This window comes from Pristiophorus japonicus, chromosome 23, assembly GCF_044704955.1.
Source record: "Pristiophorus japonicus isolate sPriJap1 chromosome 23, sPriJap1.hap1, whole genome shotgun sequence".
Lineage (NCBI taxonomy): Eukaryota > Metazoa > Chordata > Chondrichthyes > Pristiophoridae > Pristiophorus > Pristiophorus japonicus.
In genome coordinates, this window is record NC_091999.1 from 15,943,975 (window position 1) to 15,967,303 (window position 23,329).

Here is a 23,329-nt window from a genome sequence, read left to right on the forward strand (position 1 = left end):
CGGGATGAGGGGCGTACACGTTCACGAGATGGAGCGGCACGTCCCCCAGGCGAACCGTTACGTGCAGCAAGCGGCCTGGCACGGGCTCCTCGACCCCCAAGATCTCCGGCTGAAAATGCGGGCCCAGCAAGATGGCCACCCCACTAGAAATGGCGGTGAGGTGGCTCATGCGGACCTCTCCTTGCCATTCCAGGAGCCACGTGGCTTCGTCTCCCGGAACGGTGTGGGTTTCTTGCAGGAAGCACACCGCATATTTCCCCTCCCGCAGGAGCGAAAAATTGTCAAATCTACGGCGTGCCCCTCTGCCGCCGTTGATGTTGAGGCTGGCTATGGTTATCTTCATGGCAAAAGCATAGTGCAACCTCTACCTTAACCTATTGTGGGGGAGGGAGCGGAGTCTTTTGTTGAACTCCGCTCGCTCCGCAGCCCAGCGAGGAGTCCCTCGAGCTCGCGCAGCTCAAGGTGCTGCTCCTTTGTCAAGGGCCCGCCCGAGGCCAAGGTTTTAACGGCGGCGCGGACGGACCCCTTGATCAGCTCCGGCTCGGACCATTTTCCAGGGCCAGTCGGGCTTGGTCGCGGCGACCCCGGCTCTGGGCCAAAAAGTCCCGGAGTTCCTTTGCAGGAATGAGGAGGGCCTCAGCGGCGGCCGCGAGCAGATCCACCGCCTCACTGGCGGTGGTCTCTAGGTCTTCACCCGCGTCCCCCACCGAGTCGCCGTCCTCCTCCGGGAGGTGGCCGCCAGCAGCCAGCCCATCGACCGCACAAGGTACGGCAAATGAACCGGCCGCTCCAACCGGCACTGGCACTGCCCCGATCCCACCCCCAGGATCGTCGGCAGAGGAGTCCCCACTGGGCTCTTTTAAAAATGGTGCTGGGTCGGGAAATGACAGCGGAAGGGGTTCCCCCTCCGCCCCAGGAACCGGGGAACAAGGAGAGACCCGGCCATGGGAAATCCCCAGGCTCCCCAAGTGCACCAGCTCCAAAGTAAGGGGCGAGGGTGGGTGTTCCTCCTCCTCCCCGCTGCCACCCCCCGGCCCAGCATCTACAGTGTCATTAAAACCCATAAATTGTTTTTCCGCCGGGTCGAGCGACTCCCGGGGGAAGTTGGATATTGGCTGGGCGGGCTCAGGTTCGGCCTTTTCGGCCTCGCCCGCCTCAGTCCCCGGGACGCCCGGCCCGGCGGCTACGCATTCCTCCGCGGTCCCCACGCCCCCCACGACAGGCAGATCTTCCACTCCATCCCCGGGAGGCAGAGGCTGGGCAGCCTCAACTGTCTCACCCTCCCCGGGGACAGACTCCTCCCGCCTACGGCGCTGCTTGGGGGCGCTGGTTGGGGACGCGGGACACGCGGCGGGCACCAACTCCTCCACGGTGGGATGTTGTTCCCCCTCCGTCTCATCGGAGCCGTGCCTCCTTTTGTTCCTGGGGGCGCGCGGAGGCAGGAAGACCCCCATGTCTGCCGAGGCCTCCCGCTCCGCCCCCCCCTTTTCCTTTCCTTTCCCGTGCCCGGGCCCCTCCGTGGTGTTATTCAAGGGCTCGGGCACGGGCTCGGGGCACCACGCGCTGTCCGGTGACTGTGTTGGGCTGAGCGCGGTGGTCAAACTTTCCGGCGCACTGAGGGGACCCGCCTCTAGATGTCTCGTCTTCTTCCGCGCCTTCCTTCCGTTCGAACGCTCTCCCTCCCCCCCGCCGGAGGCCCTGAAAACAAAGGCCCCCGACGATGCCCGCGCACCCATGGCTCCCGGCACGCGGTCGCAACTAGGGGGAGGGGTGGCGGCGGCGCCAGCCTTGGCCGCCTTTGGTGGTTTGGCGGCCTTGGAGGCGGGGCAGTTCTTACGAACGTGCCCCACCTCCCTGCAGGGATGGCACCGCACACCGTCCGACGTCCAGAAGACGCGGTAGGCAGTCCCCTCGTGCACCACATTAAAGTGCCCTTCTGTCATGTCCTCCCGCGCCAGCCGGACAAAGAGCTGGCGGCGAAGGAGAACACGTGGCGCAGGCTGTTCTCCCAGAGGCCGAGCGGTATGGGGTTGATCCCCGACCTTACCTCCCCCAGTTGGTGTAGGTGAGGGAGGAGGAGCTCAGCGGAAACAAAGGGCGGGACGTTTGACACGATGACCCTCTGCGCGGTGGCCTCGAGAGGGTCCACCGGCAGGAACGTCCCGCCCACCGTGAGCCCCTTTTCAAGGGCCAGGGACACCGCCCGCTCCGACCCCAGGAAGAACACGGCCTTCCCAGACATCTTGGAGGCTGCGACAATGGCCGAGGGGCCGACTACCCCAGCCATCGCCCGCACGCACTCCTCGATGATCATTGTGGGGTGAGTGTAGCTCTTGACCCCGTGTTTTTTAGTAAGTAATCTAAATGGTGGCAGGGCAGCGGGTGGCGCAGGAGGTGCCGTGGATGTGGACACCGCCTGCGCATACGTCCTTGCTGGCCTTGCCACCGGCGTGGATGGGGTCGCCATCACGGGGTCCCTTTAAGGGCTACACCCACCCCAAAGTCACAGGCCTTAATAGTCTTAATTGGCCTCGTATATTGACTGAGCAGAGGAGCCCTTAATGAGGTACCTCTCCCCTAGTTGGCAATTGGGGAGGGGCCTTGCTCCCTCTGCTCAGTTGTCTTAATTGGTTTTGTTTTTTTTGTAAATTTGGAAGGAAGAGGCCTCAGAGAGAGAGGGGAGAAACAGAGTAGCAGAGAAAGAGAGAGGGGGGTGGGAAGGGGGGAGGTGGGGGCTGCGAGGGCAGGTCTCCCCTCGCAGCTGTGGGTGGGTGCACTCCCCAGATGGCAAAACACAAAAGTCTTTGGGGTGGTCTTCAGGTGGGGGGAGAAGATGTCTTCACCTGGGGCAGCTGGAGCCACCAGGCACTCCTAACGATCTTTAATTGGGTGATTAAGAAAAACAACAATCTTCAGCCTGGTAGCTCCAGCTATCCCAGGCTAGGCAATTGGGGGGGGGGTGGGGGGGGTTCCAATTGTGGGGGGGGCCTAGTTGTAAGCACGGCCCCCACACACACTTCCACACACACACACACCCCCCGCGATGTTCCGGCCCTCAGTGGTCTTCTTTCCTCCCCCCACCGATACAACAAAGTCCTTTTGGGAAATGCACCCACACCCACCTGTAGAATGTAGAGTCTCCCTCCTTCCACACTGGATGTTGTTGGTTTTTCCCCCTCTCTCCAACTCTTTGCAGAATGGTAAAGATGTACAAAGTTTTCTGTTCTCCTCCTCTCCCTCTGGATTAAAGTGGTGGTGAAGCCCCTTCCTTCCTTCTCCTCCTGGGCTGGTCTCAGGGCTCTCCAGGCAGGAGCTCAAGTTGCTAGCTGCTTCTCTCACTGCTCACAGCTCCAACTGTGCAGGACACGCCTCCACTGCTTCACAATTGGTCCTTTTCCATGAAACTCTTTTTGGAGTTCACCTGCAAAACATAAAACATTAAACGGTGCCACCCGACCTGGGTGACACTCCAGACATTTACAAGGCCCTTTTTTTTTTCCCCCTTTTTTTTTTTGTGTTTTTCTTTTTTTTTTGTTTTTTTTTTTTGGGCACTAAAATCATAATTTTTCCCCAGTGCCCCCTATAAAAGGGAAGGGGACACTAAAAGCACCGGCAATTAAAACAAATTAACTTTAAAACGTAAAATCAAATTAAAATTTGGTTGCCGGGCGTGATGATGCACTCCAGTCCCTCCGGTGCCCACCTCTCGCGGAAGGCCGCGAGCGTACCGGTGGACACCGCGTGCTCCATCTCCAAGGACACCCTGGACCGGATGTAAGAGCGGAAGAGAGGCAGGCAGTCAGGTTGAACGACCCCCTCGACCGCCCGCTGCCTGGACCGGCTGATGGCACCCTTGGCCGTGCCCAGGAGCAGTCCTACGAGGAGGCCTTCGGACCTACCCGCTCCCCTCCGCACAGGGTGCCCAAAGATCAGGAGAGTGGGACTGAAGTGCAGCCAGAATTTCAGGAGCAGCCCCTTCAAATAGTGGAACAGGGGCTGCAACCTTGTGCACTCCATAAAAACATGGAACACGGACTCCTCCAGACCGCAGAAATTGCAGGTGGCCTGGGAGTCCGTGAACCGGCTTAAAAATTTGTTGCACGGCACTGCTCCGTGCACCACCCTCCAGGCCAAGTCCCCGATGAATAGTGGGAGGACCCCTGCGTAGAGTGCCCTCCATCGGGGACCCCCGCCTCCTCCGGACGGCAAGATGGTACGCCATGGCGTGTCCGGACGGCCGGCGAGGATGGCAAAGTTGAGGGTGTGCAGGAGCAGCCCGTACAGGAAACCCCTCCGCGCGGAACTAAAAGGCACGGAGGGGATTTCCCTGAGGCGGCTCAAGTTGTGAGGCGCCGGCCCCCGAGGGAGGTTCCGGGGTTTGGCGCCGATGAGGAATTCCGTCCGGACGGGGGTCAGTTCGGACGGGATCTCCCCACGTGCTTGAGCCTCCTCGATGCACCTAACGGAGTCAGGGCCCAGAGCTGTTTTTAGCGACTCGATGGCATCGGCCGCGTGGCGGACGTTGGCAGAATTTAGGCGCCGCGCCAGCGTGTCTGGCGCCATCCAGCCCGCTCCTCCGCCATCGAGCAGGTCCCTGACCCTGGTCACCTCACCAGCCACAGCCCTCTCTTCCGACCGCCACATAAAGCCTCGGCCGTGGAGGTACGGATTCCCGAGCAGCGGTTCCTGCAGGACGGCCGCCACTCCAGCCGGCGGAGAGCTGCGCTTGGTGGAGACTTTGTTCCAGACCCTGATGAGTTCCCTGTAAAAGACAGGCAGCTCCCGGAGGGCGGTCCTGGCACCCCCCAAGTTCACAAACAGGAGCTGCGTGTCATAATTGAGGTCGAGCTGCTGGCGGAAGAAATACCTCGCCAGAGCGCACCACCTAGGAGGGGGCTCGACGTAAAGGTATCTCTGCAGGGTCTGAAGACGGAAAGTCGCGAGCTGGGCGCTGACGCACACCAACGACTGACCGCCCTCCTCAAGCGGGAGACTCAAGACCGCGGCAGAGACCCAGTGCTTCCTGTTGTTCCAGAAGAAGTCCACCAGCTTCTTCTGTATCTTGGCGACAAACGCAGGGGGAGGGGTCAAAGTGACCAGCCGGTACCACAGCATTGCGGCCACCAGCTGGTTTATGACTAGCGCTCGACCCCTGTAGGACAGCACTCGGAGCAGTCCTGTCCAGCGCCCTAGGCGAGCGGCGACCTTGGCCTCCAGCTCCTGCCAGTTCGCCGGCCAGGCTCCCTCGTCGGGGCTAAGGTAGACTCCCAGATAGAGGAGATGGGTCGTGCTCCAGGCAAAAGGCCTGAGCTCCTCCGGCAGGGAGTCCACCCGCCACTGACCCACCAGGAGTCCGGAACATTTCTCCCAGTTGATCCTGGCGGAGGACGCGGCCGAGTAAATCTCCTGGCACTCACGCATCCTCCGCAGGTCAGCGGGATCCTCTATCGCGAGGAGCACGTCATCGGCGTAAGCCGAGAGGACGACCTCCACGCCCGGCCCTTGCAGAGCCAGTCCCGTCAACCTCGTCCGCAAGAGGCGCAGGAAAGGCTCCACGCAAACGGCGTATAACTGGCCGGACATGGGGCATCCCTGGCGCACCCCTCTCCTAAAGCGAAGGGGCGCCGTCAAGGACCCGTTAACCTTAATCAGACACTCCGCGGCGGCGTACAAAAGTCGGATCCGGGCGACGAAATGCGTCCCGAACCCGAAAGCGCGCAGAGTTCCGAGCAGATAGTCGTGATCCACCCTGTCGAACGCCTTCTCGTGGTCGAGGGATAGGAAGGCGACCGACAGACCAGCCTCCTGGGAACAATGGATGAGGTCCCGGACCAGATGGATGTTATCGTGGATTGTCCGGCCCGGGACCGTGTATGACTGGTCGGGGTGGATCATGTGGTCCAGCACGGCACCAAGGCGAGCAGACATCGCCCTGGCGAAGATTTTGTAGTCCGTGCTGAGGAGGGAGACCGGGTGCCAGTTCTTAAGGAGGCGGAGATCGCCCTTCTTAGGCAGCAGGACGATGACTGCCCTGCGCCAAGAGAGGGGCATCTCCCCGGTCGTCAGACTTTCCCCCAGGACCCGCGCGTAGTCGCTCCCCAGGACGTCCCAGAACGCCCTGTGGAACTCCACGGTCAGCCCGTCCAGCCCCGGGGATTTTCCCCTCGAGAGCCGGGCGAGGGCACCGGTCAGCTCCGCCAGGCTTAGCGGAGCTTCCAGATTTTCGGCGCCCTCCGGGCCGACCTTCGGCAGGTCCTCCCACAAAACTCTACGCGCTTCCTCGCTGGACGGATCCGGAGAGAACAGAGCCCCGTAATATTCACGGACCCTGTTGTTGACGCCCTCCGGATCCGAGACGAGAGAGCCGTCGTCGGCCAGCAGCATCAAGAGCTGCTTACGGACACTCTGCCTTTTTTCCAGCGAGTAGAAGAAGGGGGAGCCGCGGTCCAGATCCCGCAGGAACCGGATCCGCGACCTCACGAACGCGCCTCGGGACCCGACGAGCTGCAGGTCCTTCAGCGCGGCCTTCTTCGCTTCGTACACCGTCCGCAGGGCCGGGTCCTGGACGACTTGACCGAGACGGGCTTCCAGGTCGAGCACCTCTTTTTCTAGGCGCCCGACTCTGGCCGCCCGCCTCTTGGTCGACCCCCTCGCGTACTCTTGACAGAAGACGCGGACGTGAGCCTTGCCCACGTCCCACCATAGCCTCAAGGAGGGGAAGCCCCCCTGCTTCCTTCTCCAGTCGGACCAGAATCGACGGAACGAGTCCTGGAACCGCACGACCTCCAGCAGCCGGTTGTTAAAGTGCCAGTACGCGGACCCCGTCCTCGCGCGGAGCGAAGCGAGCTCCGCCCACACCAGGTGGTGGTCCGAACACGGCACCGGCCGCATGGAGGCCGCCGGGACGCAGGAAACGTACGCCGGAGACACGTAAAGGCGGTCGACTCTAGACCATCCAACTCCAGGCCTCACCCAAGTAAAGGCGCTGGAGTCGGGGTGGAGATTTCGCCAGACGTCCACCAAGTCGAAGGACCCGACCAGGTCCCTCAACTTCTCCATCGCCGTCATGCACTGCGGGGCACCGGAGCGGTCCCTCGCCTCGAGGGTGCAGTTAAAATCCCCCCCGAGGACAATGCAGTCGCCGACGTCGACGGAGCCAAGAAGAGCGGACACCTCTTCAAAGAAGCGCGTCTGCTGCGGGCCGGGATGAGGGGCGTACACGTTCACGAGATGGAGCGGCACGTCCCCCAGGCGAACCGTTACGTGCAGCAAGCGGCCTGGCACGGGCTCCTCGACCCCCAAGATCTCCGGCTGAAAATGCGGGCCCAGCAAGATGGCCACCCCACTAGAAATGGCGGTGAGGTGGCTCATGCGGACCTCTCCTTGCCATTCCAGGAGCCACGTGGCTTCGTCTCCCGGAACGGTGTGGGTTTCTTGCAGGAAGCACACCGCATATTTCCCCTCCAGCAGGAGCGAAAAATTGTCAAATCTACGGCGTGCCCCTCTGCCGCCGTTGATGTTGAGGCTGGCTATGGTTATCTTCATGGCAAAAGCATAGTGCAACCTCTACCTTAACCTATTGTGGGGGAGGGAGCGGAGTCTTTTGTTGAACTCCGCTCCCTCCGCAGCCCAGCGAGGAGTCCCTCGAGCTCGCGCAGCTCAAGGTGCTGCTCCTTTGTCAAGGGCCCGCCCGCGGCCAAGGTTTTAACGGCGGCGCGGACGGACCCCTTGTCAGCTCTGGCTCGGACCATTTTTCCAGGGCCAGTCGGGCTTGGTCGCGGCGACCCCGGCTCTGGGCCAAAAAGTCCCGGAGTTCCTTTGCAGGAATGAGGAGGGCCTCAGCGGCGGCCGCGAGCAGATCCACCGCCTCACTGGCGGTGGTCTCTAGGTCTTCACCCGCGTCCCCCACCGAGTCCCCGTCCTCCTCCGGGAGGTGGCCGCCAGCAGCCAGCCCATCGACCGCACAAGGTACGGCAAATGAACCGGCCGCTCCAACCGGCCCTGGCACTGCCCCGATCCCACCCCCAGGATCGTCGGCAGAGGAGTCCCCACTGGGCTCTTTTAAAAATGGTGCTGGGTCGGGAAATGGCAGCGGAAGGGGTTCCCCCTCCGCCCCAGGAACCGGAGAACAAGGAGAGACCCGGCCATAGGAAATCCCCAGGCCCTCCAAGTGCTCCAGCTCCAAAGTAAGGGGTGAGGGTGGGTGTTCCTCCCCCTCCCCGCTGCCACCCCCCGGACCAGCATCTACAGTGTCATTAAAACCAATAAATTGTTTTTCTGCCGGGTCGAGCGACTCCCGGGGGAAGTTGGATAATAGCTGGGCGGGCTCAGGTTCGGCCTTTTCGGCCTCGCCTGCCTCAGTCCCCGGGACGCCCGGCCCGGCGGCTACGCATTCCTCCGCGGTCCCCACGCCCCCCACGACAGGCAGATCTTCCACTCCATCCCCGGGAGGCAGAGGCTGGGCAGCCTCAACTGTCTCACCCTCCCCGGGGACAGACTCCTCCCGCCTACGGCGCTGCTTGGGGGCGCTGGTTGGGGACGCGGGACACGCGGCGGGCACCGACTCCTCCACGGAGGGACGTTGTTCCCCCTCCGTCTCATCGGAGCCGCGCCTCCTTTTGTTCCTGGGGGCGCGCGGAGGCAGGGAGACCCCCATGTCTGCCGAGGCCTCCCGCTCCGCCCCCCCCTTTTCCTTTCCTTTCCCGCGCCCGGGCCCCTCTGTGGTGTTATTCAAGGGCTCGGGCACGGGCTCGGGGCACCACGCGCTCGCCGGTGACGGGGTTGGGCTGAGCGCGGTGGTCAAATTATCTGGCGCACCGAGGGGACCCGCCTCTAGATGTTTTGCCTTCTTCCGCGCCTTCTTTCCAGTCGGACGCTCTCCCTCCCCCCCGCCGGAGGCCCTGAAAACAAAGGCCTCCGACGATGCCCGCGCACCCATGGCTCCCGGCACGCGGACGCAACTAGGGGGAGGGGTGGCGGCGGCGCCAGCCTTGGCCGCCTTCGGTGGTTTGGCGGCCTTGGAGGCGGGGCAGTTCTTACGAACATGCCCCACCTCCCTGCAGGCATGGCACCGCACGCCGTCCGACGTCCAGAAGACGTGGTAGGCACTCCCCTCGTGCACCACATTAAAATTCCCCTCCGTCGTGTCCTCCCGCGCCAGCCGGACAAAGAGCTGGCGGCGGAAGGAGAACACGTGGCGCAGGCTGTTCTCCCTGAGGCCGAGCGGTATGGGGTTGATCCCTGACCTTACCTCCCCCAGTTGGTGTAGGTGAGGGAGGAGGAGCTCAGCGGGAACAAAGGGCGGGACGTTCGACACGATGACCCTCTGCGCGGTGGCCTCGAGAGGATCCACCGGCAGGAACGTCCCGCCCACCGTGAGCCCCCTTTCGAGGGCCAGGGACACCGCCCGCTCCGACCCCAGGAAGAAAACAGCCTTCCCAGACATCTTGGAGGCCGCGACAATGGCCGAGGGGCCGACTACCCCAGCCATCGCCCGCACGCACTCCTCGATGGTCATTGTGGGGTGAGTGTAGCTCTTGACCCCGTGTTTTTTAGTAATGAGTCTGAAAGGTGGCAGGGCAGCGGGTGGCGCAGGAGGGGCCGTGGAAGCGGTTGCCACCTGCGCATACGTCCTTGCTGGCCCTGCCACCGGCGTGGATGGGGTCGCCATCACGGGGGCCCCTTTAAGGGCTACACCCACCCCAAAGTCACAGGCCTTAATGGTCTTTAATGGCCTCGTATATTAACTGAGCAGAGGAGCCCTTAACGAGGCACCTCTCCCCTCGTTGGCAATTGGGGAGAGGCCTTGCTCCCTCTGCTCAGTTGTCTTAATTGTTTTTTTTTATTATTAATTTGGAAGAAAGAGGCCTCAGAGAGAGAGGGGAGAAACAGAGGGTAACGGAGAAAGAGAGAGGGGGGTGGGAAGGGGGGGGCTGCGAGGGCAGGTCTCCCCTCGCAGCTGTGGGTGGGTGCACTCCCCAGATGGCAAAACACACAAAAAACACAGTCTTTGGGTTGGTCTTCAGGTGGGGGGAGAAGACGTCTTCACCTGGGGTAGCTAGAGCCACCAGGCACACACTCCTAAACGATCTTTAATAGGATGATTAATGAAAATCTTCAGCCTGGTAGCTCCAGCTATCCCAGGCTAGGCAAATGTGGGGGGGGTGGGGGGGGGGTTCCAATTGTGGGGGGGGCCTAGTTGTAAGCAAGGCCCCCACACACACTTCCACACACACACACACCCCCCGCGATGTTCCGGCCCTCAGTGGTCTTCTTTCCTCCCCCCACCGATACAACAAAGTCTGTTTGGGGAAATGCACCCACACCCACCTGTAGAAATGTAGAGTCTCCCTCCTTCCACACTGGATGTTGTTGGTTTTTTCCCCTCTCTCCAACTCCTTGCAGAATGGTAAAAAAGTTGAAAAGTTTTCTGTTCTCCTCCTCTCCCTCTGGATGAAAGTGGTAGTGAAGCCCCTTTCTTCCTTCTCTTCCTGGGCTGGTCTCAGGGCTCTCCAGGCAGGAGCTCAAGTTGCTAGCTGCTCTCCTCACTGCTCACAGCTCCAACTGAGCAGGACACGCCTCCACTCCTCCACGATTGGTTCCTTGTGCATGAAACTCTTTTGAGTTTACCTGCAAAACATAAAGACATTAAACGGTGCCACCCGACCTGGGTGACACTCCAGACATTTTCAAGGCCCCTTTTTTTTTTGTTCTTTGGTTTTTTTTTTTTGGGGCGCTAAAATCAAATTTTTCCAGTGCCCCCTATAAAAGGGAAGGGGGACACTAAAAGCACCGGCAATTAAAACAAATTAAACTTAAAAACGTAAAATCAAATTAAAATTTGGTTGCCGGGCGTGATGATGCACTCCAGTCCCTCCGGTGCCCACCTCTCGCGGAAGGCCGCGAGCGTACCGGTGGACACCGCGTGCTCCATCTCCAAGGACACCCTGGACCGGATGTAAGAGCGGAAGAGAGGCAGGCAGTCAGGTTGAACGACCCCCTCGACCGCCCGCTGCCTGGACCGGCTGATGGCACCCCTGGCCGTGCCCAGGAGCAGTCCTACGAGGAGGCCTTCGGACCTACCCGCTCCCCTCCGCACAGGGTGCCCAAAGATCAGGAGAGTGGGACTGAAGTGCAGCCAGAATTTCAGGAGCAGCCCCTTCAAATAGTGGAACAGGGGCTGCAACCTCGTGCATTCAATAAAAACATGGAACACGGACTCCTCCAGACCGCAGAAATTGCAGGCGGCCTGGGAGTCCGTGAACCGGCTTAAAAATTTGTTGCACGGCACTGCTCCGTGCACCACCCTCCAGGCCAAGTCCCCGATGAATAGTGGGAGGACCCCTGCGTAGAGTGCCCTCCATCGGGGACCCCCGCCTCCTCCGGACGGCAAGATGGTACGCCATGGCGTGTCCGGACGGCCGGCGAGGATGGCAAAGTTGAGGGTGTGCAGGAGCAGCCCGTACAGGAAACCCCTCCGCGCGGAACTGAAAGGCACGGAGGGGATTTCCCCGAGGCGGCTCAAGTTGTGAGGCGCCGGCCCCCGAGGGAGGTTCCGGGATTTGGCGCCGATGAGGAATTCCGTCCGGACAGGGGTCAGTTCGGACGGGATCTCCCCACGTGCTTGAGCCTCCTCGATGCACCTAACGGAGTCAGGGCCCAGAGCTGTTTTTAGCGACTCGATGGCATCGGCCGCGTGGCGGACGTTGGCAGAATTTAGGCGCCGCGCCAGCGTGTCTGGCGCCATCCAGCCCGCTCCTCCGCCATCGAGCAGGTCCCTGACCCTGGTCACCTCACCAGCCACAGCCCTCTCTTCCGACCGCCACATAAAGCCTCGGCCGTGGAGGTACGGATTCCCGAGCAGCGGTTTCTGCAGGACGGCCGCCACTCCAGCCGGCGGAGAGCTGCGCTTGGTGGAGACTTTGTTCCAGACCCTGATGAGTTCCCTGTAAAAGACAGGCAGCTCCCGGAGGGCGGTCCTGGCACCCCCCAAGTTCACAAACAGGAGCTGCGTGTCATAATTGAGGTCGAGCTGCTGGCGGAAGAAATACCTCGCCAGAGCGCACCACCTAGGAGGGGGCTCGACGTAAAGGTATCTCTGCAGGGTCTGAAGACGGAAAGTCGCGAGCTGGGCGCTGACGCACACCAACGACTGACCGCCCTCCTCAAGCGGGAGACTCAAGACCGCGGCAGAGACCCAGTGCTTCCTGTTGTTCCAGAAGAAGTCCACCAGCTTCTTCTGTATCTTGGCGACAAACGCAGGGGGAGGGGTCAAAGTGACCAGCCGGTACCACAGCATTGCGGCCACCAGCTGGTTTATGACTAGCGCTCGACCCCTGTAGGACAGCACTCGGAGCAGTCCTGTCCAGCGCCCTAGGCGAGCGGCGACCTTGGCCTCCAGCTCCTGCCAGTTCGCCGGCCAGGCTCCCTCGTCGGGGCTAAGGTAGACTCCCAGATAGAGGAGATGGGTCGTGCTCCAGGCAAAAGGCCTGAGCTCCTCCGGCAGGGAGTCCACCCGCCACTGACACACCAGGAGTCCGGAACATTTCTCCCAGTTGATCCTGGCGGAGGACGCGGCCGAGTAAATCTCCTGGCACTCACGCATCCTCCGCAGGTCAGCGGGATCCTCTATCGCGAGGAGCACGTCATCGGCGTAAGCCGAGAGGACGACCTCCACGCCCGGCCCTTGCAGAGCCAGTCCCGTCAACCTCGTCCGCAAGAGGCGCAGGAAAGGCTCCACGCAAACGGCGTATAACTGGCCGGACATGGGGCATCCCTGGCGCACCCCTCTCCTAAAGCGAAGGGGCGCCGTCAAGGACCCGTTAACCTTAATCAGACACTCCGCGGCGGCGTACAAAAGTCGGATCCGGGCGACGAAATGCGTCCCGAACCCGAAAGCGCGCAGAGTTCCGAGCAGATTGTCGTGATCCACCCTGTCGAACGCCTTCTCTTGGTCGAGGGATAGGAAGGCGACCGACAGACCAGCCTCCTGGGAACAATGGATGAGGTCCCGGACCAGATGGATGTTATCTTGGATTGTCCGGCCCGGGACCGTGTATGACTGGTCGGGGTGGATCATGTGGTCCGGCACGGCACCAAGGCGAGCAGACATCGCCCTGGCGAAGATTTTGTAGTCCGTGCTGAGGAGGGAGACCGGGCGCCAGTTCTTAAGGAGGCGGAGATCGCCCTTCTTAGGCAGCAGGACGATGACTGCCCTGCGCCAAGAGAGGGGCATCTCCCCGGTCGCCAGACTTTCCCCCAGGACCCGCGCGTAGTCGCTCCCCAGGACGTCCCAGAACGCCCTGTGGAACTCCACGGTCAGCCCGTCCAGCCCCGGGGATTTTCCCCTCGAGAGCCGGGTGAGGGCACCGGTCAGCTCCGCCAGGCTTAGCGGAGCTTCCAGATTTTCGGCGCCCTCCGGGCCGACCTTCGGCAGGTCCTCCCACAAAACTCTACGCGCTTCCTCGCTGGACGGATCCGGAGAGAACAGAGCCCCGTAATATTCACGGACCCTGTTGTTGACGCCCTCCGGATCCGAGACGAGAGAGCCGTCGTCGGCCAGCAGCGTCAAGAGCTGCTTACGGACACTCTGCCTTTTTTCCAGCGAGTAGAAGAAGGGGGAGCCGCGGTCCAGATCCCGCAGGAACCGGATCCGCGACCTCACGAACGCGCCTCGGGACCCGACGAGCTGCAGGTCCTTCAGCGCGGCCTTCTTCGCTTCGTACACCGTCCGCAGGGCCGGGTCCTGGACGACTTGACCGAGACGGGCTTCCAAGTCGAGCACCTCTTTTTCTAGGCGCCCGACTCTGGCCGCCCGCCTCTTGGTCGACCCCCTCGCGTACTCTTGACAGAAGACGTGGACGTGAGCCTTGCCCACGTCCCACCATAGCCTCAAGGAGGGGAAGCCCCCCTGCTTCCTTCTCCAGTCGGACCAGAATCGACGGAACGAGTCCTGGAACCGCACGTCCTCCAGCAGCCGGTTGTTAAAGTGCCAGTACGCGGACCCCGTCCCCGCGCGGAGCGAAGCGAGCTCCGCCCACACCAGGTGGTGGTCCGAACACGGCACCGGCCGCATGGAGGCCGCCGGGACGCAGGAAACGTACGCCCGAGACACGTAAAGGCGGTCGACTCTAGACCATCCAACTCCAGGCCTCACCCAAGTAAAGGCGCTGGAGTCGGGGTGGAGATTTCGCCAGACGTCCACCAAGTCGAAGGACCCGAGCAGGTCCCTCAACTTCTCCATCGCCGTCATGCACTGCGGGGCACCGGAGCGGTCCCTCGCCTCGAGGGTGCAGTTAAAATCCCCCCCGAGGACAATGCAGTCGCCGACGTCGACGGAGCCAAGAAGAGCGGACACCTCTTCAAAGAAGCGCGTTTGCTGCGGGCCGGGATGAGGGGCGTACACGTTCACGAGATGGAGCGGCACGTCCCCCAGGCGAACCGTTACGTGCAGCAAGCGGCCTGGCACGGGCTCCTCGACCCCCAAGATCTCCGGCTGAAAATGCGGGCCCAGCAAGATGGCCACCCCACTAGAAATGGCGGTGAGGTGGCTCATGCGGACCTCTCCTTGCCATTCCAGGAGCCACGTGGCTTCGTCTCCCGGAACGGTGTGGGTTTCTTGCAGGAAGCACACCGCATATTTCCCCTCCCGCAGGAGCGAAAAATTGTCAAATCTACGGCGTGCCCCTCTGCCGCCGTTGATGTTGAGGCTGGCTATGGTTATCTTCATGGCAAAAGCATAGTGCAACCTCTACCTTAACCTATTGTGGGGGAGGGAGCGGAGTCTTTTGTTGAACTCCGCTCCTTCAGCAGCCCAGCGAGGAACTTTTTGAGCCGGCGCAGCTCAAGGCCTTGAGCCTTTAATAAGGGCCCGCCCGCGGCCATGGTTTTAGCGGCGGCGCGGACGGACGCGACGAGCAGCCCCGGCTCGGACCATCTTTCCAGGGCCAGACGGGCTTGGTCGCGGCGACCCCGGCACTGGACCAAAAAGTCCCGGAGTTCCTCTGCGGGAATGAGGAGGGTCTCAGTGGCGGCCGCGAGCAGATCCACCGCCTCACTGGCGATGGACTCGAGATCTTCACCCGCGTCCTCCACCGAGTCCCCGTCCCCCTCCGGGAGGTCGCCGCTAGCAGCCGGCCCGTTGACCGCACGAGGTACGGCAAACGGCCCGGCCGCTCCATCTGGCCCTGGCTCTGCCCCGATCCCACCCCCAGGATCGTCGGCAGAGGAGTCCCCACTGGGCTCTTTTAAAATTGGTGCTGGGTCGGGAAGCGACAGCGGAAGGGGTTCCTCCTCCGCCCCAGGAGCCGGGGAACACGGAGAGACCTGGTTTAGAAAATTCTCCAGGTCCACCAAGTCCCTCAGCTCCAAAGTAGGGGGCGAGTGTTGTTGTTCTTCCCCCACCCCGCCGCCTCCCCCCAGCCCAGCGTGTACGGATTCATTAAACTTTTCTATTTTGTCAGTTTCTACCGAGTCGAGCAAATCCCGGGGGAAGTTGGGTATTGGCTGGGCGGGCTCAGGTTCGGCATTTTCGGCCCCGCCCGCCTCGGTCCCCGGGACGCTCGACCCGGCGGCTACGCATTCTTCCGCTGGCCCCACGCCCCCCACGACAGGCAGATCTTCCACGCCCTCCCCAGGAGGCAGCGGCTGGGCAGCCTCGACTGCCTCACCCTCCCCGGGGAAAGACTCCTCGCGCCTGCAGCGCAATTTGGGGGCGCTGATGGGGGACGCGGGACACGCGGCGGGCACCGCCTCCTCCGCGGAGGGATGTTGTTCCCCCTCCGCCTCATTGGGGCGGTGCCTCTTTTTGTTCCTGGGGGCGCGCAGAGTCAGGGAGACCTCCATGTCTGCCGAGGCCTCCCACTCCGCCCCCTCCTTTTCCTTTTCTTGCCCGCGCCGGGCCCCTCTGTGGTGTTGTTCAAGGGCTCGGGCACGGGCTCAGGGCACCCCGCGCTCGCCGGTGGCTGGGTTGGGCCGAGCGCGGTGGTCAATCTTTCTGGCGCACTGAGGGGACCCGCCTCTAGATGTTTCTTCTTGTTCCGCGCCTTCTTTCCGCTCGGACGCTCTCCCTCCCCCCGCCGGAGGCCCTGAAAACAAAGGCCTCCGACGATGCCCGCGCACCTACGGCTCCCGGCACGCGGACGCAACTAGGGGGAGGGGTGGCGGCGGCGCCAGCCTTGGCCGCCTTCGGTGGTTTGGCGGCCTTGGAGGCGGGGCAGTTCTTGCGAACGTGCCCCACCTCCTTGCAGGCATGGCACCGCACGCCGTCCGACGTCCAGAAGACGCGGTAGGCAGTCCCCTCGTGCACCACATTAAAATTTCCCTCCGTCGTGTCCTCCCGCGCCAGCCGGACAAAGAGCTGGCGGCGGAAGGAGAACACGTGGCGCAGGCTGTTCTCCCTGAGGCCGAGCGGTATGGGGTTGATCCCTGACCTTACCTCCCCCAGTTGTTGTAGGTGAGGGAGGAGGAGCTCAGCGGGAACAAAGGGCGGGACGTTCGACACGATGACCCTCTGCGCGGTGGCCTCGAGAGGATCCACCGGCAGGAACGTTCCGCCCACCGTGAGCCCCCTTTCGAGGGCCAGGGACACCGCCCGCTCCGACCCCAGGAAGAAAACAGCCTTCCCAGACATCTTGGAGGCCGCGACAATGGCCGAGGGGCCGACTACCCCAGCCATCGCCCGCACGCACTCTTCGATGCTCATTGTGGGGTGAGTGTAGCTCTTGACCCCGTGTTTCTTCATAATGAGTCTGAATGGTGGCAGGGCAGCGGGTGGCGCAGGAGGTGCCGTGGAAGCGATTGCCACCTGCGCATATGTCTTCGCTGGCCCTGCCACCGGCGTGGATGGGGTCGCCATCACGGGGTCCCTTTAAGGGCTACACCCACCCCAAAGTCACAGGCCTTAATGGTCTTTAATGGCCTCGTATATTTAACTGAGCAGAGGAGCCCTTAACGAGGCACCTCTCCCCTCGTTGGCAATTGGGGAGAGGCCTTGCTCCCTCTGCTCAGTTGTCTTAATTGTTTTTTTTTATTATTAATTTGGAAGAAAGAGGCCTCAGAGAGAGAGGGGAGAAACAGAGGGCAACGGAGAAAGAGAGAGGGGGGTGGGAAGGGGGGGGCTGCGAGGGCAGGTCTCCCCTCGCAGCTGTGGGTGGGTGCACTCCCCAGATGGCAAAACACACAAAAAACACAGTCTTTGGGTTGGTCTTCAGGTGGGGGGAGAAGACGTCTTCACCTGGGGTAGCTAGAGCCACCAGGCACACACTCCTAAACGATCTTTAATAGGATGATTAGTGAAAATCTTCAGCCTGGTAGCTCCAGCTATCCCAGGCTAGGCAAATGTGGGGGGGTGGGGGGGGGTTCCAATTGTGGGGGGGGCCTAGTTGTAAGCAAGGCCCCCACACACACTTCCACACACACACACACCCCCCGCGATGTTCCGGCCCTCAGTGGTCTTCTTTCCTCCCCCCACCGATACAACAAAGTCTGTTTGGGGAAATGCACCCACACCCACCTGTAGAAATGTAGAGTCTCCCTCCTTCCACACTGGATGTTGTTGGTTTTTTCCCCTCTCTCCAACTCCTTGCAGAATGGTAAAAAAGTTGAAAAGTTTTCTGTTCACCTCCTCTCCCTCTGGATGAAAGTGGTAGTGAAGCCCCTTTCTTCCTTCTCTCCCTGGGCTGGTCTCAGGGCTCTCCAGGCAGGAGCTCAAGTTGCTAGCTGCTCTCCTCACTGCTCACAGCTCCAACTGAGCAGGACACGCCTCCACTCCTCCACGATTGGTTCCTTGTGCATGAAACTCTTTTGAGTTTACCTGCAAAACATAAAGACATTAAACGGTGCCACCCGACCTGGGTGACACTCCAGACATTTACAAGGCCCTTTTTTTTCCCCCCTTTTTTTTTTTTTTTTGTGTTTTTCTTTTTTTTTTTTTTTTTTTTGGGCACTAAATTCACAATTTTCCCCAGTGCCCCCTATAAAAGGGAAGGGGGACACTAAAAGCACCGGCAATTAAAACAAATTAAACTTAAAAAACGTAAAATCAAATTAAAATTTGGTTGCCGGGCGTGATGATGCACTCCAGTCCCTCAGGTGCCCACCTCTCGCGGAAGGCCGCGAGCGTACCGGTGGACACCGCGTGCTCCATCTCCAAGGACACCCTGGACCGGATGTAAGAGCGGAAGAGAGGCAGGCAGTCAGGTTGAACGACCCCCTCGACCGCCCGCTGCCTGGACCGGCTGATGGCACCCTTGGCCGTGCCCAGGAGCAGTCCTACGAGGAGGCCTTCGGACCTACCCGCTCCCCTCCGCACAGGGTGCCCAAAGATCAGGAGAGTGGGACTGAAGTGCAGCCAGAATTTCAGGAGCAGCCCCTTCAAATAGTGGAACAGGGGCTGCAACCTTGTGCATTGAATAAAAACATGGAACACGGACTCCTCCAGACCGCAGAAATTGCAGGCGGCCTGGGAGTCCGTGAACCGGCTTAAAAATTTGTTGCACGGCACTGCTCCGTGCACCACCCTCCAGGCCAAGTCCCCGATGAATAGTGGGAGGACCCCTGCGTAGAGTGCCCTCCATCGGGGACCCCCTCCTCCTCTGGACGGCAAGATGGTACGCCATGGCGTGTCCGGACGGCCGGCGAGGATGGCAAAGTTGAGGGTGTGCAGGAGCAGCCCGTACAGGAAACCCCTCCGCGCGGAACTGAAAGGCACGGAGGGGATTTCCCCGAGGCGGCTCAAGTTGTGAGGCGCCGGCCCCCGAGGGAGGTTCCGGGGTTTGGCGCCGATGAGGAATTCCGTCCGGACCGGGGTCAGTTCGGACGGGATCTACCCACGCGCTTGAGCCTCCTCGATGCACCTAACGGAGTCAGGGCCCAGAGCTGTTTTTAGCGACTCGATGGCATCGGCAGCGTGGCGGACATTGGCAGAATTTAGGCGCCGCGCCAGCGTGTCTGGCGCCATCCAGCCCGCTCCTCCGCCATCGAGCAGGTCCCTGACCCTGGTCACCTCACCAGCCACAGCCCTCTCTTCCGACCGCCACATAAAGCCTCGGCCGTGGAGGTACGGATTCCCGAGCAGCGGTTCCTGCAGGACGGCCGCCACTCCAGCCGGCGGAGAGCTGCGCTTGGTGGAGACTTTGTTCCAGACCCTGATGAGTTCCCTGTAAAAGACAGGCAGCTCCCGGAGGGCGGTCCTGGCACCCCCCAAGTTCACAAACAGGAGCTGTGTGTCATAATTGAGGTCGAGCTGCTGGCGGAAGAAATACCTCGCCAGAGCACACCACCTAGGAGGGGGCTCGACGTAAAGGTATCTCTGCAGGGTCTGAAGACGGAAAGTCGCGAGCTGGGCGCTGACGCACACCAACGACTGACCGCCCTCCTCAAGCGGGAGACTCAAGACCGCGGCAGAGACCCAGTGCTTCCTGTTGTTCCAGAAGAAGTCCACCAGCTTCTTCTGTATCTTGGCGACAAACGCAGGGGGAGGGGTCAAAGTGACCAGCCGGTACCACAGCATTGCGGCCACCAGCTGGTTTATGACTAGCGCTCGACCCCTGTAGGACAGCACTCGGAGCAGTCCTGTCCAGCGCCCTAGGCGAGCGGCGACCTTGGCCTCCAGCTCCTGCCAGTTCGCCGGCCAGGCTCCCTCGTCGGGGCTAAGGTAGACTCCCAGATAGAGGAGATGGGTCGTGCTCCAGGCAAAAGGCCTGAGCTCCTCCGGCAGGGAGTCCACCCGCCACTGACCCACCAGGAGTCCGGAACATTTCTCCCAGTTGATCCTGGCGGAGGACGCGGCCGAGTAAATCTCCTGGCACTCACGCATCCTCCGCAGGTCAGCGGGATCCTCTATCGCGAGGAGCACGTCATCGGCGTAAGCCGAGAGGACGACCTCCACGCCCGGCCCTTGCAGAGCCAGTCCCGTCAACCTCGTCCGCAAGAGGCGCAGGAAAGGCTCCACGCAAACGGCGTATAACTGGCCGGACATGGGGCATCCCTGGCGCACCCCTCTCCTAAAGCGAAGGGGCGCCGTCAAGGACCCGTTAACCTTAATCAGACACTCCGCGGCGGCGTACAAAAGTCGGATCCGGGCGACGAAATGCGTCCCGAACCCGAAAGCGCGCAGAGTTCCGAGCAGATAGTCGTGATCCACCCTGTCGAACGCCTTCTCTTGGTCGAGGGATAGGAAGGCGACCGACAGACCAGCCTCCTGGGAACAATGGATGAGGTCCCGGACCAGATGGATGTTATCGTGGATTGTCCGGCCCGGGACCGTGTATGACTGGTCGGGGTGGATCATGTGGTCCAGCACGGCACCAAGGCGAGCAGACATCGCCCTGGCGAAGATTTTGTAGTCCGTGCTGAGGAGGGAGACCGGGCGCCAGTTCTTAAGGAGGCGGAGATCGCCCCTCTTAGGCAGCAGGACGATGACTGCCCTGCGCCAAGAGAGGGGCATCTCCCCGGTCGCCAGACTTTCCCCCAGGACCCGCGCGTAGTCGCTCCCCAGGACGTCCCAGAACGCCCTGTGGAACTCCACGGTCAGCCCGTCCAGCCCCGGGGATTTTCCCCTCGAGAGCCGGGCGAGGGCACCGGTCAGCTCCGCCAGACTTAGCGGAGCTTCCAGATTTTCGGCGCCCTCCGGGCCGACCTTCGGCAGGTCCTCCCACAAAACTCTACGCGCTTCCTCGCTGGACGGATCCGGAGAGAACAGAGCCCCGTAATATTCACGGACCCTGTTGTTGACGCCCTCCGGATCCGAGACGAGAGAGCCGTCGTCGGCCAGCAGCGTCAAGAGCTGCTTACGGACACTCTGCCTTTTTTCCAGCGAGTAGAAGAAGGGGGAGCCGCGGTCCAGATCCCGCAGGAACTGGATCCGCGACCTCACGAACGCGCCTCGGGACCCGACGAGCTGCAGGTCCTTCAGCGCGGCCTTCTTCGCTTCGTACACCGTCCGCAGGGCCGGGTCCTGGACGACTTGACCGAGACGGGCTTCCAGGTCGAGCACCTCTTTTTCTAGGCGCCCGACTCTGGCTGCCCGCCTCTTGGTCGACCCCCTCGCGTACTCTTGACAGAAGACGCGGACGTGAGCCTTGCCCACGTCCCACCATAGCCTCAAGGAGGGGAAGCCCCCCTGCTTCCTTCTCCAGTCGGACCAGAATCGACGGAATGAGTCCTGGAACCGCACGTCCTCCAGCAGCCGGTTGTTAAAGTGCCAGTACGCGGACCCCGTCCCCGCGCGGAGCGAAGCGAGCTCCGCCCACACCAGGTGGTGGTCCGAACACGGCACCGGCCGCATGGAGGCCGCCGGGACGCAGGAAACGTACGCCCGAGACACGTAAAGGCGGTCGACTCTAGACCATCCAACTCCAGGCCTCACCCAAGTAAAGGCGCTGGAGTCGGGGTGGAGATTTCGCCAGACGTCCACCAAGTCGAAGGACCCGACCAGGTCCCTCAACTTCTCCATCGCCGTCATGCACTGCGGGGCACCGGAGCGGTCCCTCGCCTCGAGGGTGCAGTTAAAATCCCCCCCGAGGACAATGCAGTCGCCGACGTCGACGGAGCCAAGAAGAGCGGACACCTCTTCAAAGAAGCGCGTTTGCTGCGGGCCGGGATGAGGGGCGTACACGTTCACGAGATGGAGCGGCACGTCCCCCAGGCGAACCGTTACGTGCAGCAAGCGGCCTGGCACGGGCTCCTCGACCCCCAAGATCTCCGGCTGAAAATGCGGGCCCAGCAAGATGGCCACCCCACTAGAAATGGCGGTGAGGTGGCTCATGCGGACCTCTCCTTGCCATTCCAGGAGCCACGTGGCTTCGTCTCCCGGAACGGTGTGGGTTTCTTGCAGGAAGCACACCGCATATTTCCCCTCCCGCAGGAGCGAAAAATTGTCAAATCTACGGCGTGCCCCTCTGCCGCCGTTGATGTTGAGGCTGGCTATGGTTATCTTCATGGCAAAAGCATAGTGCAACCTCTACCTTAACCTATTGTGGGGGAGGGAGCGGAGTCTTTTGTTGAACTCTGCTCCCTCCGCAGCCCAGCGAGGAGTCCCTCGAGCTCGCGCAGCTCAAGGTGCTGCTCCTTTGTCAAGGGCCCGCCCGCGGCCAAGGTTTTAACGGCGGCACGGACGGACCCCTTGATCAGCTCCGGCTCGGACCATTTTTCCAGGGCCAGTCGGGCTTGGTCGCGGCGACCCCGGCTCTGGGCCAAAAAGTCCCGGAGTTCCTTTGCAGGAATGAGGAGGGCCTCAGCGGCGGCCGCGAGCAGATCCACCGCCTCACTGGCGGTGGTCTCTAGGTCTTCACCCGCGTCCCCCACCGAGTCCCCGTCCTCCTCCGGGAGGTGGCCGCCAGCAGCCAGCCCATCGACCGCACAAGGTACGGCAAATGAACCGGCCGCTCCAACCGGCCCTGGCACTGCCCCGATCCCACCCCCAGGATCGTCGGCAGAGGAGTCCCCACTGGGCTCTTTTAAAAATGGTGCTGGGTCGGGAAATGACAGCGGAAGGGGTTCCCCCTCCACCCCAGGAACCGGAGAACAAGGAGAGACCGGCCATAGGAAATCCCCAGGCCCTCCAAGTGCTCCAGCTCCAAAGTAAGGGGCGAGGGTGGGTGTTCCTCCCCCTCCCCGCTGCCACCCCCCGGCCCAGCATCTACAGTGTCATTAAAACCAATAAATTGTGTTTCTGCCGCGTCGAGCGTCTCCCGGGGGAAGTTGGGTATTGGCTGGGCGGGCTCAGGTTCGGCCTTTTCGGCCTCGCACGCCTCAGTCCCCGGGACGCCCGACCCGGAGGCTACGCATTCCTCCGCGGTCCCCACGCCCCCCACGACAGGCAGATCTTCCGTGCCATCCCCAGGAGGCAGCGGCTGGGCAGCCTCGACTACCTCACCCTCCCCGGGGACAGACTCTTCGCGCCTGCAGCGCAATTTGGGAGCGCTGGTGGGGGACGCGGGACACGCGGCGGGCACCGACTCCTCCGCGGAGGGATGTTGTTCCCCCTCCGCCTCATCGGAGCCGCGCCTCCTTTTGTTCCTGGGGGTGCGCGGAGGCAGGGAGACCCCCATGTCTGCCGAGGCCTCCCGCTCCGCCCCCCCCTTTTCCTTTCGTTTCCCGCGCCCGGGCCCCTCTGTGGTGTTATTCAAGGGCTCGGGCACGGGCTCGGGGCACCACGCGCTCGCCGGTGACGGGGTTGGGCTGAGCGCGGTGGTCAAATTATCTGGCGCACCGAGGGGACCCGCCTCTAGATGTTTTGCCTTCTTCCGCGCCTTCTTTCCGGTCGGACGCTCTCCCTCCCCCCCGCCGGAGGCCCTGAAAACAAAGGTCTCCGACGATGCCCGCGCAC